This window comes from Melospiza melodia, chromosome Z (genome assembly GCF_035770615.1).
Source record: "Melospiza melodia melodia isolate bMelMel2 chromosome Z, bMelMel2.pri, whole genome shotgun sequence".
NCBI lineage: Eukaryota > Metazoa > Chordata > Aves > Passeriformes > Passerellidae > Melospiza > Melospiza melodia.
The window spans coordinates 254371-271712 of record NC_086226.1 but is presented as its reverse complement, the minus strand read 5'-3'; the positions used below and the strand labels follow the sequence as shown (position 1 = coordinate 271712).

Genomic DNA, 17342 nt, shown 5'->3' with positions numbered 1-17342 from the left:
GCTGCCCAGCCAACTAATAACTGAATATCTATCTGTCTGGGACATGGGGAGAGGATTTAGGTAATGTCTTTGTTTCCAGAAAAAAGTTCCAGTGTAGTTTCTAAATAGAGGAGAAGAGGGTGAAGACTCGGGGCTCTGATGCCATTGGGGCACCCCAAGGTCCCCAGGAGAGGGAGCCCCACTGGGGTGCAGGAGCAGGTGTGTTCTCATGTAATATAGAATAAATTATAAATATAAATACGAAAATCATAAATATAAAAGTATTTTTAAATACTTAAATAAAGTGGGTTTTTAAATTTGTCAATAGGCAGTGTTTTGATTATAAAAATTATAAATACAAATAATATAAAGGTAGAAATCTAAGTATAGGAATATATCATAAATAAATAGAGATATATATATATAAATTTTAAAATCATAAGAAAAAATTAGTTGTAGCAGTAGATATGATACATAATATAAATAAATACATTTATAGAATTTTTTATATATTATATATAATTATTAATACACTGCATCAAAAGAAACTATAAATATAAATGTGAATATAATTATACTAAGTATAAAAATATTTCAATATCGTTTGAAAGAAGGGGTTTTTTTGTATTTATTTCGTTAGAGATGGGGGTTTTATTTTGCATAAAAGTAGTATAATAGAAATAAAAATTTAAATGTAGAAATATACAATCTATAGAGAAAGATATTTATAAAAACACGAACGAACGACGCCGCCTTCGGCCGAATGGAACGAGCTCAGCCGAACCAAGGCGCGACCGGCGGAGTCTGACGGCCTCGAGCGAACCGAGGCCAGGCTTGCGAGGCTGCCTGAACCGAGCCGAGCTCAGCCGAACCGAGCCCGCTGCTCTCGTGTGCGCTAATTAGCGCGAGTGCGGTCACAGCCCAATGAGCTCCTGTGCCACCCCGCGCTCCCGATCGTGTCCGTGCGATGGCCGGGCCGCCCGCGGGACGCGGCAGCAGGAGAGCCCCGAGTCGGGCGAGTTTAACGTGAGGCGCCGCCGCTTGCCCGCCGTCAGGGAGCCGAGCGGAGTCGTGTCGAGCGCACTGAGCGGCTCCGAGTTCGGCCGAAGCGAGGCGAGCCGAGCCGCGCCGAGTGCACTGAGCGGCTCCGAGTTCGGCCGAAGCGAGGCGAGCCGAGCCGCGCCGAACGTATAGAGCGGCTCCGAGTTCGGCCGAAGCGAGGCGAGCCGAGCCGCGCGCACTGAGCGGCTCCGAGTTCGGCCGAAGCGAGCCGAGCCGCGCCGAAGACGCGAGTACAGCCCACAATAGCCGAATGCAGCCGACAATAGCCGAGTTTAGCCGAGCAGCTGTGAGCCTTGAGGTGAGCGTGCATCATTGCCGGCTTGGGATTGAGTGAAATGCGCTAAGGAAACCAGCTCTGGGGAGGGAGGCAGGGAAATCCTCTCTTACGTTTACCAATTCTTCCGTCAAACTCATCACGGCACGACAGCGTGAGGACTGAAAGTGTAAGAAGATGTGGAGGGAAACAGAATCTGACAGGAGCATCAAACGAACGAATTTTGCTTTTTGCTTGGATGTAAACTCAGAAGTTGTAAGGAATTTGGGAATGAGAAAGGACATTTCAGAAGTAGAAGAAGTTGTTGTTACAGTCCTGGCAAAATGTTTTGTTCTAGCTTATAAAAGAAGTTAGTTTAAATTAAAAAAAAAAAAAAGTGGGTTTTTTTTTTCTTCACTATTATATTCATTGGTGGTATATGGTGTGTTTTATTTCTTGGTGTTATTAACTCTGTGTAAATTGTTTTTTGAGTGAAGCTAACTTTATGGATGGGTTGGTTTCTATTTGAGGTAGGATTAATTTCAATAGGTTTCTTTCATAGACTTCTGATGGGTATTACTGGGATTTTGGTTTTGTTTACTGTATGTATAAACCTAGAGCTTTGGTAGGGCCAGCTGGGCTGCTGGAGTTTTGAGTGTGAACTTATTAGATGGCTTTTGTTAAATACAGAATAATTATATAAGGTAACAGCAAATTACTCAATTACCCAATTTATCCAGCTATGTAACCTTACCACAAAGTTTTATATCTTGCCAGTTTTCGGTTCTTCTGCTCCAAGTAGTTGTTGCAAAAAAGAAAGTATTGCTATTTTTCTGAAGAACTTGCTTCTATAACAAGCCCTTTACTCCCCTTGAATCTGAGTCAGAGCTAAACAGCTGCAGCTGCTCTGAGGGCTTGGTGGGATTCGCCCCCTCCCTTTTCCTGGGTGCCATGGGAACGAGAGGCGGGCACAATCAGGGGTATATTAACCCCAGCCGTGGCTGAGGGGCTTCATTCCCTCTCTGGGAAGTGCTGGGGTAAGAGCTCTCCTCCCATGTCAGCGAAGAGGCTCTTTCAGCTCGTCTCAGCTTGTTTTCAGCAGGTGTTTCTGGCCATCTAAAGCACAGAGGCTTGGAAGATTCTGTGAAGAAAACAGCATAGAACACAGGGAATATTTAGGTTTGTGATTTTGGGTTTTGTGTCTAGGGGTGGTAAGGTGCCTTTGTAATTTTTGGTTTTGCTCTGTATTTTTTTTTTTTTTTTAATTGAGGAGTGAGACTCCCTGAAATACCAAGCTGTGTAAGCACAACAAATCTTCAGCAGATTCATGATGTCTTAAGAGGGATCTCCCAGTGTCAAGGATGATGTTTGAGATTGAGGCTTCAGGTGAGTTGAGGATTGTGACTGGGAGAGGGAGGGTGATCAGGTATCCAGTTAGGAGTTCTTGGGAGGGGGTTTGCAGGCAGCAGGGTGAGAAAGGGTGTTTATTTGTTTATTTGAGGCCCCCCCACACACAAGGCTGTTCAGAAGCCTAGCAGAGGCATTCCCATGTCTTGCAGCACACAAGGTCCTCCACTGCACTCACAGCAATGCCATTTAACTTTGCCTTTCTCTTACCCAGGTAGCACCCCTAATGAAGGCCACAGCCTTGGAATCAGGATGGAGCTGGAGCCTGAGGGAGCCAGGCACACTCAGGAAAGGGCAAGTAGCTGCCTTGCAGGGATTTGGCCCGCATAACTCTGGACTCACACTTTGGTTTTGGTTTTCTTTCTTGTAGCTGATCAAGAGGCTCATAGGCGCTCACGAGGCCCTCCGAGGCAGAGTCATTTCAGGTGCAACGTGGATCCACATCACCGATCATCCAAAAGATAAGTTGGGGGCCACGGCCTGGAGATGAGTGAATAGTGGGTTGGGAGTTCTTGGGGCAGATTTAAAAATGAGTAGAGGGAAAAGCATTCTTCTCCAAGGGACTCTTAGGCCAGCTAAAGGGAGAGGCTCTACTTTTGATGGCAGCTTTCAGGCGGGCAGTGCAGAACAGCTCCGGTGTGCTGTGTTCCCTAGTGTGTCTTTGGGGTCCCTTTTGCCCTCTTCCCTCGCGGCCCTCACCGCAAGCATGATGTGTCGTGTTTCTTGTCCCCCTGTTTGTCACGTTCTGTGTCACGGGTGTCTGCAGGTATTTGTGCTGGAGCTGTTCTGCCCTGCCGCATGGCCTGCTGCAATAGGAGAAGCCTGCGGAGTTGAGCCCAAGTACACCCCGCATTACAAATTTCTAGATGCTATTCCTAGATTGACATAAGGTGTTTCCAGCTTGAGAGTTATCCTGGAGGTGTTTGACATATGTTCTAACTTTCTTTCAGGTGCAGATGCATTCCATGTGTGGCAGAGGGTCAGGGTTAGGAGGTGCCGGGCCTTCTTAGGAGCGCGGTGAGTAGCAGAGTGGTGGGGTTTTGGCCGATGCGGTGCCAAGGTCCGGCACTGATGTTTGGTTCTCTTTAATCTAGCTGTCTGAGAGACACCAGCCCGGTGCCAGCAGGACCTTCCCAGCTGACGAGGTGGCCTTTCTATGCACCTGAGACGGACTGGCATCCCCAGATGTCTGAGAGATAAGTAGAGGGCTGTGACCCACAGAGGGGATGAAGGCATGGTGCTGGTTTGGGAATTACTGGGAGGGGTTTTTGAGTCCAGTTTAGAGGTGGGGGGTGTTCATGAAGTGGCCCCTTAGGCCCCATAAAAGCCACGTCTACCTTTTGATCCCAGTGCTGAGGAGCGCAGGGCAGAGCAGTCCCGGTGTGTCTCATGTCACTTGTCTGTTGTGCATTATGTGTTGTTTGTGTATGCCATGTCTTTTACCTTAGGGGGGCCTGTCAGAAACCTTGGCATCCTTGTTAGCATCTGTGATAACTGCATTCCCTGGCCTGGCAGCCCGGCCACAGGACTTTTGACTGGGGAGCTCAGACAGGCATCAGACCCTCTTCTCTCTTTGGAAGCATCCAGTCAGGTGTCTTGTCAGGTCTTGTTCTGAGCTGTCCGGACAGCTATGCCCCACCTGGATCCATTATGGTGGATTAGGACTTGTAAGAATGTGAGGGCAGGCAGAGGATTCTGAGCATAGGATTCCTAGGCATCGATCTTTGCTGTTCTTGAATAAATCCTTCAGTTAGCATCTTCTTCCTCCAGGGTTCTCTGAGCCGCATCAGCTGACCGTCAGTTTGAACTCAGTCATCTCCCTTTGCATTCTCTCAGTTCTTGCAGCCATTTTCCTTGCCAAGAGATTTCTGTTCCTGTTGTGTCCCCGTTGTCTGTCCTGTCTGTCCTGTTTCACGGGTGTCTGCACACATTTGTGCTGGGGCTGCTCTGCCCTGCCGCACAGCCTGGTGCGATAGGAGAGGGCCCGGGGACTTGGAATGTGTGATGTGGGGTGTAGTTGGACTCTAGGTGGAATTTGTAGATGGACACAGGATATCTGGAGCTCCTCAGTTATCCTGCAACAGTTTGACTCTTGTCCTAACTTTTCTTTCAGATTGAGATGGATTAAATCTGTGCCAGAGGGCCCCATCCCAGGTGAGGGGATTGCCGCGAGCAGGTGAGGCCCCATTTGTCTCTGCAGCAGAAGTGTGTATGGTGACTGTGTTCCAGCACTGTTCTTTGTCTTTGTTTTTAGGAAATAAATCTGGATACCAGCAGCCTAGGTGAGCAGCGGAGAGAAGTGGTTGTTATTGCTCGGCTCTCAAGCACAACAATTTTCCAGCAGATGGATCATGTCGCAAGAGAGATCTGCCCCGTGTCAAGGATGATGTTTGAGATTGAGGCTTCAGGTGAGTTGAGGATTGTGACTGGGAGAGGGAGGGTGATCAGGTATCCAGTTAGGAGTTCTTGGGAGGGGGTTTGCAGGCAGCAGGGTGAGAAAGGGTGTTTATTTGTTTATTTGAGGCCCCCCCACACACAAGGCTGTTCAGAAGCCTAGCAGAGGCATTCCCATGTCTTGCAGCACACAAGGTCCTCCACTGCACTCACAGCAATGCCATTTAACTTTGCCTTTCTCTTACCCAGGTAGCACCCCTAATGAAGGCCACAGCCTTGGAATCAGGATGGAGCTGGAGCCTGAGGGAGCCAGGCACACTCAGGAAAGGGCAAGTAGCTGCCTTGCAGGGATTTGGCCCGCATAACTCTGGACTCACACTTTGGTTTTGGTTTTCTTTCTTGTAGCTGATCAAGAGGCTCATAGGCGCTCACGAGGCCCTCCGAGGCAGAGTCATTTCAGGTGCAACGTGGATCCACATCACCGATCATCCAAAAGATAAGTTGGGGGCCACGGCCTGGAGATGAGAGAATAGTGGGTTGGGAGTTCTTGGGGCAGATTTAAAAATGAGCAGAGGGAAAAGCATTCTTCTCCAAGGGGCTCTTAGGACAGCTAAAGGGAGAGGCTCTACTTTTGATGGCAGCTTTCAGGCGGGCAGTGCAGAACAGCTCCGGTGTGCGTCGTGTTGTCCGGTGTGCCGTGTTCCCTAGTGTGTCTTTGGGGTCCCTTTTGCCCTCTTCCCTCGCGGCCCTCACCGCAAGCATGATGTGTCGTGTTTCTTGTCCCCCTGTTTGTCACGTTCTGTGTCACGGGTGTCTGCAGGTATTTGTGCTGGAGCTGTTCTGCCCTGCCGCATGGCCTGCTGCAATAGGAGAAGCCTGCGGAGTTGAGCCCAAGTACACCCCGCATTACAAATTTCTAGATGCTATTCCTAGATTGACATAAGGTGTTTCCAGCTTGAGAGTTATCCTGGAGGTGTTTGACATATGTTCTAACTTTCTTTCAGGTGCAGATGCATTCCATGTGTGGCAGAGGGTCAGGGTTAGGAGGTGCCGGGCCTTCTTAGGAGCGCGGTGAGTAGCAGAGTGGTGGGGTTTTGGCCGATGCGGTGCCAAGGTCAGGCACTGATGTTTGGTTCTCTTTAATCTAGCTGTCTGAGAGACACCAGCCCGGTGCCAGCAGGACCTTCCCAGCTGACGAGGTGGCCTTTCTATGCACCTGAGACGGACTGGCATCCCCAGATGTCTGAGAGATAAGTAGAGGGCTGTGACCCACAGAGGGGATGAAGGCATGGTGCTGGTTTGGGAATTACTGGGAGGGGTTTTTGAGTCCAGTTTAGAGGTGGGGGGTGTTCATGAAGTGGCCCCTTAGGCCCCATAAAAGCCACGTCTACCTTTTGATCCCAGTGCTGAGGAGCGCAGGGCAGAGCAGTCCCGGTGTGTCTCATGTCACTTGTCTGTTGTGCATTATGTGTTGTTTGTGTATGCCATGTCTTTTACCTTAGGGGGGCCTGTCAGAAACCTTGGCATCCTTGTTAGCATCTGTGATAACTGCATTCCCTGGCCTGGCAGCCCGGCCACAGGACTTTTGACTGGGGAGCTCAGACAGGCATCAGACTCTCTTCTCTCTTTAGAAGCATCCAGTCAGGTGTCTTGTCAGGTCTTGTTCTGAGCTGTCCGGACAGCTATGCCCCACCTGGATCCATTGTGGTGGATTAGGACTTGTAAGAATGTGAGGGCAGGCAGAGGATTCTGAGCATAGGATTCCTAGGCATCGATCTTTGCTGTTCTTGAATAAATCCTTCAGTTAGCATCTTCTTCCTCCAGGGTTCTCTGAGCCTCATCAGCTGACCGTCAGTTTGAACTCAGTCATCTCCCTTTGCATTCTCTCAGTCCTTGCAGCCATTTTCCTTGCCAAGAGATTTCTGTTCCTGTTGTGTCCCCGTTATCTGTCCTGTCCTGCCTGTCCTGTGTCACGGGTGTCTGCACACATTTGTGCTGGGGCTGCTCTGCCCTGCCGCATAGCCTGGTGCGATAGGAGAGGGCCCGGGGACTTGGAATGTGTAATGTGGGGTGTAGCTGGACTCTAGGTGGAATTTGTAGATGGACACAGGATATCTGGAGCTCCTCAGTTATCCTGCAACAGTTTGACTCTTGTCCTAACTTTTCTTTCAGATTGAGATGGATTAAATCTGTGCCAGAGGGCCCCATCCCAGGTGAGGGGATTGCCGCGAGCAGGTGAGGCCCCATTTGTCTCTGCAGCAGAAGTGTGTATGGTGACTGTGTTCCAGCACTGTTCTTTGTCTTTGTTTTTAGGAAATAAATCTGGATACCAGCAGCCTAGGTGAGCAGCGGAGAGAAGTGGTTGTTATTGCTCGGCTCTCAAGCACAACAATTTTCCAGCAGATGGATCATGTCGCAAGAGAGATCTGCCCCGTGTCAAGGATGATGTTTGAGATTGAGGCTTCAGGTGAGTTGAGGATTGTGACTGGGAGAGGGAGGGTGATCAGGTATCCAGTTAGGAGTTCTTGGGAGGGGGTTTGCAGGCAGCAGGGTGAGAAAGGGTGTTTATTTGTTTATTTGAGGCCCCCCCACACACAAGGCTGTTCAGAAGCCTAGCAGAGGCATTCCCATGTCTTGCAGCACACAAGGTCCTCCACTGCACTCACAGCAATGCCATTTAACTTTGCCTTTCTCTTACCCAGGTAGCACCCCTAATGAAGGCCACAGCCTTGGAATCAGGATGGAGCTGGAGCCTGAGGGAGCCAGGCACACTCAGGAAAGGGCAAGTAGCTGCCTTGCAGGGATTTGGCCCGCATAACTCTGGACTCACACTTTGGTTTTGGTTTTCTTTCTTGTAGCTGATCAAGAGGCTCATAGGCGCTCACGAGGCCCTCCGAGGCAGAGTCATTTCAGGTGCAACGTGGATCCACATCACCGATCATCCAAAAGATAAGTTGGGGGCCACGGCCTGGAGATGAGAGAACAGTGGGTTGGGAGTTCTTGGGGCAGATTTAAAAATGAGTAGAGGGAAAAGCATTCTTCTCCAAGGGACTCTTAGGACAGCTAAAGGGAGAGGCTCTACTTTTGATGGCAGCTTTCAGGCGGGCAGTGCAGAACAGCTCCGGTGTGCTGCGTCGTGTTGTCCGGTGTGCCGTGTTCCCTAGTGTGTCTTTGGGGTCCCTTTTGCCCTCTCCCCTCGAGGCCCTCACCGCAAGCATGATGTGTCGTGTTTCTTGTCCCCCTGTTTGTCACGTTCTGTGTCACGGGTGTCTGCAGGTATTTGTGCTGGAGCTGTTCTGCCCTGCCGCATGGCCTGCTGCAATAGGAGAAGCCTGCGGAGTTGAGCCCAAGTACACCCCGCATTACAAATTTCTAGATGCTATTCCTAGATTGACATACGGTGTTTCCAGCTTGAGAGTTGTCCTGGAGGTGTTTGACATATGTTCTAACTTTCTTTCAGGTGCAGATGCATTCCATGTGTGGCAGAGGGTCAGGGTTAGGAGGTGCCGGGCCTTCTTAGGAGCGCGGTGAGTAGCAGAGTGGTGGGGTTTTGGCCGATGCGGTGCCAAGGTCAGGCACTGATGTTTGGTTCTCTTTAATCTAGCTGTCTGAGACACCAGCCCGGTGCCAGCAGGACCTTCCCAGCTGACGAGGTGGCCTTTCTATGCACCTGAGACGGACTGGCATCCCCAGATGTCTGAGAGATAAGTAGAGGGCTGTGACCCACAGAGGGGATGAAGGCATGGTGCTGGTTTGGGAATTACTGGGAGGGGTTTTTGAGTCCAGTTTAGAGGTGGGGGGTGTTCATGAAGTGGCCCCTTAGGCCCCATAAAAGCCACGTCTACCTTTTGATCCCAGTGCTGAGGAGCGCAGGGCAGAGCAGTCCCGGTGTGTCTCATGTCACTTGTCTGTTGTGCATTATGTGTTGTTTGTGTATGCCATGTCTTTTACCTTAGGGGGGCCTGTCAGAAACCTTGGCATCCTTGTTAGCATCTGTGATCACTGCATTCCCTGGCCTGGCAGCCCGGCCACAGGACTTTTGACTGGGGAGCTCAGACAGGCATCAGACCCTCTTCTCTCTTTGGAAGCATCCAGTCAGGTGTCTTGTCAGGTCTTGTTCTGAGCTGTCCGGACAGCTATGCCCCACCTGGATCCATTATGGTGGATTAGGACTTGTAAGAATGTGAGGGTAGGCAGAGGATTCTGAGCATAGGATTCCTAGGCATCGATCTTTGCTGTTCCTGGAATAAATCCTTCAGTTAGCATCTTCTTCCTCCAGGGTTCTCTGAGCCTCATCAGCTGACCGTCAGTTTGAACTCAGTCATCTCCCTTTGCATTCTCTCAGTCCTTGCAGCCATTTTCCTTGCCAAGAGATTTCTGTTCCTGTTGTGTCCCCGTTGTCTGTCCTGTCCTGTCTGTCCTGTGTCACGGGTGTCTGCACACATTTGGGACGGGGCTGCTCTGCCCTGCCGCATAGCCTGGTGCGATAGGAGAGGGCCCAGGGACTTGGAATGTGTGATGTGGGGTGTAGCTGGACTCTAGGTGGAATTTGTAGATGGACACAGGATATCTGGAGCTCCTCAGTTATCCTGCAACAGTTTGACTCTTGTCCTAACTTTCCTTTCAGATTGAGGTGGATTAAATCTGTGCCAGAGGGCCCCATCCCAGGTGAGGGGATTGCCGCGAGCAGGTGAGGCCCCATTTGTCTCTGCAGCAGAAGTGTGTATGGTGACTGTGTTCCAGCACTGTTCTTTGTCTTTGTTTTTAGGAAATAAATCTGGATACCAGCAGCCTAGGTGAGCAGCGGAGAGAAGTGGTTGTTATTGCTCGGCTCTCAAGCACAACAATTTTCCAGCAGATGGATCATGTCGCAAGAGAGATCTGCCCCGTGTCAAGGATGATGTTTGAGATTGAGGCTTCAGGTGAGTTGAGGATTGTGACTGGGAGAGGGAGGGTGATGAGGTATCCAGTTAGGAGTTCTTGGGAGGGGGTTTGCAGGCAGCAGGGTGAGAAAGGGTGTTTATTTGAGGCCCCCCCACACACAAGGCTGTTCAGAAGCCTAGCAGAGGCATTCCCATGTCTTGCAGCTACAAGGTCATCCACTGCACTCACAGCAATGCCATTTAACTTTGCCTTTCTCTTACCCAGGTAGCACCCCTAATGAAGGCCACAGCCTTGGAATCAGGATGAAGCTGGAGCCTGAGGGAGCCAGGCACACTCAGGAAAGGGCAAGTAGCTGCCTTGCAGGGATTTGGCCCGCATAACTCTGGACTCACACTTTGGTTTTGGTTTTCTTTCTTGTAGCTGACCAAGAGGCTCATAGGCGCTCACGAGGCCCTCCGAGGCAGAGTCATTTCAGGTGCAACGTGGATCCACATCACCGATCATCCAAAAGATAAGTTGGGGGCCACGGCCTGGAGATGAGAGAATAGTGGGTTGGGAGTTCTTGGGGCAGATTTAAAAATGAGCAGAGGGAAAAGCATTCTTCTCCAAGGGGCTCTTAGGACAGCTAAAGGGAGAGGCTCTACTTTTGATGGCAGCTTTCAGGCGGGCAGTGCAGAACAGCTCCGGTGTGCTGCGTCGTGTTGTCCGGTGTGCCGTGTTCCCTAGTGTGTCTTTGGGGTCCCTTTTGCCCTCTTCCCTCGCGGCCCTCACCGCAAGCATGATGTGTCGTGTTTCTTGTCCCCCTGTTTGTCACGTTCTGTGTCACGGGTGTCTGCAGGTATTTGTGCTGGAGCTGTTCTGCCCTGCCGCATGGCCTGCTGCAATAGGAGAAGCCTGCGGAGTTGAGCCCAAGTACACCCCACATTACAAATTTCTAGATGCTATTCCTAGATTGACATAAGGTGTTTCCAGCTTGAGAGTTATCCTGGAGGTGTTTGACATATGTTCTAACTTTCTTTCAGGTGCAGATGCATTCCATGTGTGGCAGAGGGTCAGGGTTAGGAGGTGCCGGGCCTTCTTAGGAGCGCGGTGAGTAGCAGAGTGGTGGGGTTTTGGCCGATGCGGTGCCAAGGTCAGGCACTGATGTTTGGTTCTCTTTAATCTAGCTGTCTGAGAGACACCAGCCCGGTGCCAGCAGGACCTTCCCAGCTGACGAGGTGGCCTTTCTATGCACCTGAGACGGACTGGCATCCCCAGATGTCTGAGAGATAAGTAGAGGGCTGTGACCCACAGAGGGGATGAAGGCATGGTGCTGGTTTGGGAATTACTGGGAGGGGTTTTTGAGTCCAGTTTGGAGGTGGGGGGTGTTCATGAAGTGGCCCCTTAGGCCCCATAAAAGCCACGTCTACCTTTTGATCCCAGTGCTGAGGAGTGCAGGGCAGAGCAGTCCCGGTGTGTCTCGTGTCATTTGTCTGTTGTGCATTATGTGTTGTTTGTGTATGCCATGTCTTTTACCTTAGGGGGGCCTGTCAGAAACCTTGGCATCCTTGTTAGCATCTGTGATCACTGCATTCCCTGACCTGGCAGCCTGGCCACAGGACTTTTGACTGGGGAGCTCAGACAGGCATCAGACTCTCTTCTCTCTTTAGAAGCATCCAGTCAGGTGTCTTGTCAGGTCTTGTTCTGAGCTGTCCGGACAGCTATGCCCCACCTGGATCCATTGTGGTGGATTAGGACTTGTAAGAATGTGAGGGCAGGCAGAGGATTCTGAGCATAGGATTCCTAGGCATCGATCTTTGCTGTTCTTGAATAAATCCTTCAGTTAGCATCTTCTTCCTCCAGGGTTCTCTGAGCCTCATCAGCTGACCGTCAGTTTGAACTCAGTCATCTCCCTTTGCATTCTCTCAGTCCTTGCAGCCATTTTCCTTGCCAAGAGATTTCTGTTCCTGTTGTGCCCCATTGTCTGTCCTGTCCTGTCCTGTCTGTCCTGTGTCACGGGTGTCTGCACACATTTGGGACGGGGCTGCTCTGCCCTGCCGCATAGCCTGGTGCAATAGGAGAGGGCCCGGGGACTTGGAATGTGTAATGTGGGGTGTAGCTGGACTCTAGGTGGAATTTGTAGATGGACACAGGATATCTGGAGCTCCTCAGTTATCCTGCAACAGTTTGACTCTTGTCCTAACTTTTCTTTCAGATTGAGATGGATTAAATCTGTGCCAGAGGGCCCCATCCCAGGTGAGGGGATTGCCGCGAGCAGGTGAGGCCCCATTTGTCTCTGCAGCAGAAGTGTGTATGGTGACTGTGTTCCAGCACTGTTCTTTGTCTTTGTTTTTAGGAAATAAATCTGGATACCAGCAGCCTAGGTGAGCAGCGGAGAGAAGTGGTTGTTATTGCTCGGCTCTCAAGCACAACAATTTTCCAGCAGATGGATCATGTCGCAAGAGAGATCTGCCCCGTGTCAAGGATGATGTTTGAGATTGAGGCTTCAGGTGAGTTGAGGATTGTGACTGGGAGAGGGAGGGTGATCAGGTATCCAGTTAGGAGTTCTTGGGAGGGGGTTTGCAGGCAGCAGGGTGAGAAAGGGTGTTTATTTGAGGCCCCCCCCCCCCCACAAGGCTGTTCAGAAGCCTAGCAGAGGCATTCCCGTGTCTTGCAGCACACAAGGTCCTCCACTGCACTCACAGCAATGCCATTTAACTTTGCCTTTCTCTTACCCAGGTAGCACCCCTAATGAAGGCCACAGCCTTGGAATCAGGATGGAGCTGGAGCCTGAGGGAGCCAGGCACACTCAGGAAAGGGCAAGTAGCTGCCTTGCAGGGATTTGGCCCGCATAACTCTGGACTCACACTTTGGTTTTGGTTTTCTTTCTTGTAGCTGACCAAGAGGCTCATAGGCGCTCACGAGGCCCTCCGAGGCAGAGTCATTTCAGGTGCAACGTGGATCCACATCACCAATCATCCAAAAGATAAGTTGGGGGCCACGGCCTGGAGATGAGAGAATAGTGGGTTGGGAGTTCTTGGGGCAGATTTAAAAATGAGCAGAGGGAAAAGCATTCTTCTCCAAGGGGCTCTTAGGACAGCTAAAGGGAGAGGCTCTACTTTTGATGGCAGCTTTCAGGTGGGCAGTGCAGAACAGCTCCGGTGTGCTGTGTTCCCTAGTGTGTCTTTGGGGTCCCTTTTGCCCTCTTCCCTCGCGGCCCTCACCGCAAGCATGATGTGTCGTGTTTCTTGTCCCCCTGTTTGTCACGTTCTGTGTCACGGGTGTCTGCAGGTATTTGTGCTGGAGCTGTTCTGCCCTGCCGCATGGCCTGCTGCAATAGGAGAAGCCTGCGGAGTTGAGCCCAAGTACACCCCACATTACAAATTTCTAGATGCTATTCCTAGATTGACATAAGGTGTTTCCAGCTTGAGAGTTATCCTGGAGGTGTTTGACATATGTTCTAACTTTCTTTCAGGTGCAGATGCATTCCATGTGTGGCAGAGGGTCAGGGTTAGGAGGTGCCGGGCCTTCTTAGGAGCGCGGTGAGTAGCAGAGTGGTGGGGTTTTGGCCGATGCGGTGCCAAGGTCAGGCACTGATGTTTGGTTCTCTTTAATCTAGCTGTCTGAGAGACACCAGCCCGGTGCCAGCAGGACCTTCCCAGCTGACGAGGTGGCCTTTCTATGCACCTGAGACGGACTGGCATCCCCAGATGTCTGAGAGATAAGTAGAGGGCTGTGACCCACAGAGGGGATGAAGGCATGGTGCTGGTTTGGGAATTACTGGGAGGGGTTTTTGAGTCCAGTTTAGAGGTGGGGGGTGTTCATGAAGTGGCCCCTTAGGCCCCATAAAAGCCACGTCTACCTTTTGATCCCAGTGCTGAGGAGCGCAGGGCAGAGCAGTCCCGGTGTGTCTCGTGTCATTTGTCTGTTGTGCATTATGTGTTGTTTGTGTATCCCATGTCTTTTACCTTAGGGGGGCCTGTCAGAAACCTTGGCATCCTTGTTAGCATCTGTGATCACTGCATTCCCTGGCCTGGCAGCCCGGCCACAGGACTTTTGACTGGGGAGCTCAGACAGGCATCAGACTCTCTTCTCTCTTTAGAAGCATCCAGTCAGGTGTCTTGTCAGGTCTTGTTCTGAGCTGTCCGGACAGCTATGCCCCACCTGGATCCATTGTGGTGGATTAGGACTTGTAAGAATGTGAGGGCAGGCAGAGGATTCTGAGCATAGGATTCCTAGGCATTGATCTTTGCTGTTCTTGAATAAATCCTTCAGTTAGCATCTTCTTCCTCCAGGGTTCTCTGAGCCTCATCAGCTGACCGTCAGTTTGAACTCAGTCATCTCCCTTTGCATTCTCTCAGTCCTTGCAGCCATTTTCCTTGCCAAGAGATTTCTGTTCCTGTTGTGCCCCGTTGTCTGTCCTGTCCTGTCTGTCCTGTGTCACGGGTGTCTGCACACATTTGGGACGGGGCTGCTCTGCCCTGCCGCACAGCCTGGTGCGATAGGAGAGGGCCCGGGGACTTGGAATGTGTAATGTGGGGTGTAGCTGGACTCTAGGTGGAATTTGTAGATGGACACAGGATATCTGGAGCTCCTCAGTTATCCTGCAACAGTTTGACTCTTGTCCTAACTTTCCTTTCAGATTGAGATGGATTAAATCTGTGCCAGAGGGCCCCATCCCAGGTGAGGGGATTGCCGCGAGCAGGTGAGGCCCCATTTGTCTCTGCAGCAGAAGTGTGTATGGTGACTGTGTTCCAGCACTGTTCTTTGTCTTTGTTTTTAGGAAATAAATCTGGATACCAGCAGCCTAGGTGAGCAGCGGAGAGAAGTGGTTGTTATTGCTCGGCTCTCAAGCACAACAATTTTCCAGCAGATTGATCATGTCGCAAGAGAGATCTGCCCCGTGTCAAGGATGATGTTTGAGATTGAGGCTTCAGGTGAGTTGAGGATTGTGACTGGGAGAGGGAGGGTGATCAGGTATCCAGTTAGGAGTTCTTGGGAGGGGGTTTGCAGGCAGCAGGGTGAGAAAGGGTGTTTATTTGTTTATTTGAGGCCCCCCCACACACAAGGCTGTTCAGAAGCCTAGCAGAGGCATTCCCATGTCTTGCAGCACACAAGGTCCTCCACTGCACTCACAGCAATGCCATTTAACTTTGCCTTTCTCTTACCCAGGTAGCACCCCTAATGAAGGCCACAGCCTTGGAATCAGGATGAAGCTGGAGCCTGAGGGAGCCAGGCACACTCAGGAAAGGGCAAGTAGCTGCCTTGCAGGGATTTGGCCCGCATAACTCTGGACTCACACTTTGGTTTTGGTTTTCTTTCTTGTAGCTGACCAAGAGGCTCATAGGCGCTCACGAGGCCCTCCGAGGCAGAGTCATTTCAGGTGCAACGTGGATCCACATCACCGATCATCCAAAAGATAAGTTGGGGGCCACGGCCTGGAGATGAGAGAATAGTGGGTTGGGAGTTCTTGGGGCAGATTTAAAAATGAGCAGAGGGAAAAGCATTCTTCTCCAAGGGGCTCTTAGGACAGCTAAAGGGAGAGGCTCTACTTTTGATGGCAGCTTTCAGGCGGGCAGTGCAGAACAGCTCCGGTGTGCGTCGTGTTGTCCGGTGTGCTGTGTTCCCTAGTGTGTCTTTGGGGTCCCTTTTGCCTTCTCCCCTCGAGGCCTTCACCGCAAGCATGATGTGTCGTGTTTCTTGTCCCCCTGTTTGTCACGTTCTGTGTCACGGGTGTCTGCAGGTATTTGTGCTGGAGCTGTTCTGCCCTGCCGCATGGCCTGCTGCAATAGGAGAAGCCTGCGGAGTTGAGCCCAAGTACACCCCGCATTACAAATTTCTAGATGCTATTCCTAGATTGACATAAGGTGTTTCCAGCTTGAGAGTTATCCTGGAGGTGTTTGACATATGTTCTAACTTTCTTTCAGGTGTGGATGCATTGCATCCATGGCAGAGGGTCACGGTTAGGAGGTGCTGGGCATTCCTAGGAGCGCGGTGAGTAGCAGACTGGTGGGGTTGTGGTCAATGTGGTGCCAAGATCAGGCACTGATATTTGCTTTTCTTTACTACAGCTGTCTGAGAGACACCAGCCTGGTGCTAGCAGGACCTTCCAAGGTGAGTAGGTGGCCTTTCTTTGCACCTGAGACCGGCATACCCTGATGTCTGAGAGATAAGCAGAGGTCTGTAACCCACAGAGGTGATGAACGTGGGTGGTGGGTCAGGACTCCCCGAGTTTGGGGTCTGAGTTGGCTCTGGCAATGAAGGTAGCCAAGATGTGGCCCCTTAGGCCCCATAAAAGCTAAGTCTCCCTTTTGATCACAGTGCTGAGGTGCGCAGCAGGGCAGAGCAGTGTGTCTCGTGTCACTTGTCTTTTGTGTATTGTGTGTTGTCTGGATATCTCATGTCTCTTATCTTAGCCCTGTGAGGGGCCTCTCAGAAACCTTTCCTAGCATCTGTGATCTCAGCGTTCCTTGCCCTGGCACCCATGCCATAGAGCTTTTGACTGGGGAGCTCACACAGGCATCAGAAATGCATCTCTTTTTAGAAGCATCCCGTCAGATGTCTTGTCAGGTCTTGTTCTGAGCTGTATGGACAGCCATGCTGCGCAATGATCCATTGTAGCAGATTAGGACTTGTAAGAATGTGAGGGTAGGCAGAGGATTCTGACTGTAGGATTCTTGGGCATCCATCTTTGCAGTTTTTGGAGTAAATCATTCAGTTAGCATCTTCTTCCTCCAGGGTTCTCTGAGCCTCATCAGCTCACCATTAGCTTCAACTCTTCTTTTGCGTTCTCTCAGTCCTTGCAGCCTTTTTCCTTGCTAAGAGATTTCTGTTCCTGTTTTGTCCCCATTGTTTATCATGTCTTGTCTGTCCTGTGTCACAGGTGTCTGCTCACATTTTTGCTGGAGCTGCTGATCTGCCCTGCCGCATAGCCTGGTGCAATAAGAGACGTCCTGGGGACTTGGAATTCGTAATGGGGGGTGTAGTTGGACTCTGGATGGGATTTGTAGATGGACACAGGATATCTGGAGCCCATAAGTTATCCTGTGGCCCTTTGACTTTCATCCTAACTTTCTTTTAGTGGCAGAAGGATAAATCCAGGGCAGAACCACCCATTCCGGGTGAGGGGATTCCCCCATGAAGGTCAGTCACTGTTTGTCTCTGCAGAGGAAGCCTAAATGGTGACTGCTACAGCTCTGCTCTTTGTCTTTAGTTTTAGGAAGTCAAGGCAGAGAGCAGCTGTCAAGGCTGAGTGGGCAAGGTGAGCATTGAGTAGCTTACCGAAGCAGTTGTTATTGCTGAGGTCTCAGTTTCTGGTGCAGCTCTAAGTATGTATTAGTCCTCTTTTTATTTTAGATGGACTGCTTGCCATCTACCCTAGCCC

The 17342-nt window shown here is 50.7% G+C and overlaps 1 long non-coding RNA gene across 1 annotated transcript; it reads left to right on the top strand.

Annotated features, from left to right (window-relative positions):
• The first annotated feature begins 15918 nt into the window (after positions 1 to 15918).
• Positions 15919 to 17237, top strand: LOC134432381 (uncharacterized). Its single transcript, XR_010031311.1, has 3 exons — positions 15919 to 15952; positions 16030 to 16072; positions 17172 to 17237. It is a non-coding gene; the product is annotated as an uncharacterized LOC134432381 (long non-coding RNA).
• The last annotated feature ends 105 nt before the right edge of the window (positions 17238 to 17342 follow it).